The sequence below is a fragment of the Saccopteryx leptura genome, chromosome 6 (assembly GCF_036850995.1).
Source record: "Saccopteryx leptura isolate mSacLep1 chromosome 6, mSacLep1_pri_phased_curated, whole genome shotgun sequence".
Lineage (NCBI taxonomy): Eukaryota > Metazoa > Chordata > Mammalia > Chiroptera > Emballonuridae > Saccopteryx > Saccopteryx leptura.
The window spans coordinates 86,413,610-86,416,692 of NC_089508.1; the positions used below are offsets into that span (position 1 = coordinate 86,413,610).

The 3,083-nt window shown below is 43.8% G+C and overlaps 1 pseudogene; it reads left to right on the forward strand.

Moving 5' to 3' along the window:
- The first annotated feature begins 637 nt into the window (after positions 1 to 637).
- Positions 638 to 765, forward strand: LOC136377950 (small nucleolar RNA SNORA29; annotated as a pseudogene).
- The last annotated feature ends 2,318 nt before the right edge of the window (positions 766 to 3,083 follow it).

Consider the following 3,083-nt stretch of genomic DNA (forward strand, 5'->3'; position numbering starts at 1 on the left):
GGGCTGCTTCTCGCACGAAGTTCTCAGTTTCCTCTCGAAGGGCTACAGCCCACAGACCCAAAAAGGACAGCCACAGGGAACCATACACTGGAGAACAGCCACCACTCCTCTACCCCATTCTTCAAGGGTGTTGGCAGGTCCATACCTATCTGCTCTGAATCCTGCCAACTATGCCAGATGTAATGCTGGTGGCCAAGGCTAGGCAGGTTCACATTGGATTCAGGCAGACAGTAGAGAAACTGCAGTCATGACTGAAATGATTCAAGGAAAATTGGCCCTGGGCACTGAAGATGGCTCCATGGCCTTGGCCTCAGGCACTAAAATAGCTCAGTTGCTGAGCAATAGAGCTGTGTGGCCCAGCTGGACAGAGCATCACTTGGTAGGGGGCTTGCCGGGTAGACCCTGTTCAGGGCACACACAGGAATCTGTCTCTGCCTCCCTCTCTCTCACTTAATAATAAAAAAAAGGAAATAAAAGAAATTGCCACAGCTTCAGAAACCACCACCCTGACCAGTGACCAGCTGTCAACACCGAATTAAGACTCTCCATCAACAAAAAGATTATACCTCACTGAAAAAAAGCTCAGATGATGGTTAGCATTTTTATAAGTATAAAGTATTTTTAAAGATGTTTAAAATTGCTTTTTTTTTTTTTTTACTAATAGATTTTAGTGGCTGTTTATGGGATAGATTAAAGTTGCCATGATCTGAAGAGGGAGGATTTTTCTGTGTCCTCCTCCTATATGAAATGGCTAAACAGAATAAATAAATAAATAAATAAATAAATAAATAAATAGAATTGCTTCTTTTTAGAGGAAGGAAAAAATGATAGAGAAAGAGGGGGTGTGGGAAGCATCAATCATAGGAGTTGCTTCTCATCTGTATCTTGACCTGGCAAGCCCAGGGTTTTGAATTGGCAATCTCAGCATTCCAGGTTGATGCTTTATCCACTGTATTACCACAGGTCCGCTAACTATAACGTATATTTAAATTTAGGTATGAATAGTAAATTTTTGGGGCATAATGCTATTGAACACTTAATAGACTACAATATAGTGTAAACAAATTTTATATGCACTGGAAAATCCAAAGGTTTGTGTGACTTGCTTTATTGTGGTGGTCTGGAACCAAATCCACAATATCTTCGAAGTACGGCTACGTGAAACACTTTAGAAATATGTAATGCTAGTGATTGAGGCCCGGCAGGTTCTTGGATTCGGGCAGACGGTAGAGGAACCGTGGAGCCGGAAAGCTTCGGGCTATACCCTTTTGTTCAAGGCTCACAAAGACAGGTGAGCAAATTGAAGGGCAAGGGAGCAGGGAAAACCATACCTCATGGTGGCGGGAGAGCGATCTGGGAGAATCGCCGCCCAGGGAAAGCACCATGGCCTTACATAGACCTCACACAGGTGGTGCTGCCACGCACCCATGCACCAATCAGGCAAAGTGCTTGCAGCCGGTAAGCCCATGAGAAAGCCCAACAGCTGTTTTCCTCACAAAATATAATGGGGTTGCGTGTTATTTCCCCCTATTATTGCATTTTGAAAGTAAAGGCAAGTGTGAAAGTGGAATATTTAATGGAATGAGTCCATAGAAAGCATTAAAACAAAAACAAACAAAAAAACAGCTACACAACCAGTAGACTATTTTCTGAGAAAAGAGTATCTGGAAACGGAATGCTGACACCATCTTAGCACTCATCAACCAAAATTAAAGATGAAGAAGGGAAGTTGAAAGATGAAGAAGCAGAAGTGGCTTTCCATACTTGGGGTCTCTCGTCTCTTGTGTTTAATTCAGGTGCTCTCTGGACAGCTTCTAATTCTGATCTAATTACTTCCCCACGGTGCACACCAGCTCTGTGATGGCCTCAACCTTCACATCAGAGTTCACAAGTGATTCTGCAAGGTGTCTTCCCTGCTGAAGTAGAGAGAACTTTAATCAGCAACTTATTTAACTAATTACAGAAGGTACTGGCTTCACTCTTCACAGCCCTTCAGCATTTCCAATCTCTCTAAGCGGAAAAATCCTGAACTTCTTGACCTGGTGGGATTGCTGATTCTATTTTAGTCATCGTATGTTATACATGATCTGAGAATCAAAACTTTTAGTGAAAAAAAAACCCTGTAAATTCAGCCTATTCTTATTACATGCATTTGGCTTTAAGTGAAGGAAGCCACGGAGAAAGGTAGTGCAATTCAACTAGCACCTGGCAGTAATTCAACTCTGTTGATTAGAAAAGGCACCCTCTTCAGGCAGACAAATTGTAAAAGGGTGCCCCCATTTGACATGGCCATTGGACATAGGCAACCCTCAGATCATTTTGAAAATAGTGCCGCCTTCTGCCGGCTGCTGGGCTTGTGGCCGGCCCCTAAAGCGGAAGCGGAGTTCAGCCCCCGCCCCTTCCTCCTTATGGCCTGATGGAGGCCCAGACTGCACAGCAGTCTCTTTCTTCAAACTCATCACTCTTAGAAGGTCAAGAGTGGGAGGTGCAGGGGTGTTTAAATAAATAATATATTTTCTTTCAACAGCAACACTGTGACTAGCACACATGCAAACGATAAAAACAATAATAACAATGTACCCTGAAGAGGAGGGATGTGTGAGGGATTGTGTCAGAGGGCTGCAGGATGAGCAAAATTCATGGAGAAAGGTATAAGGACTTGTAAACGAGCGCTTAGTGAAGGAACAAAGAGGATCTCTGTGAACAGGTAGGACCACAGCACAGAAGTGATAAAGAGAAGTCAACTTTCCTGGGAAGGAGTAGAGTTGACCTAACAATGAGGAGGGAGTGTTTCAAAGGCACGGCTGGGTCTTTTTCAGATAATACTCTCAGTGCTTGGCGTGGAGCCTGGTTCAACATATTTCTTTAATTGGTTGGCTGATTAATTCATGGATTTTAGACAATACCAGATTGATTTGGAGGGCATAAGGGCACAGCCACAGCAGACCCAGGTGACGCCATCCCTACCCTTTCTTGCTGACCCAGCCAGTCGCTTCTGCACTCACTCTGCAGCAGTCACATCTGCCTGTGATTCAGATCTCTGATTTCAACCAGCGATTGCCAAAGCTGACTAATCACTGAGA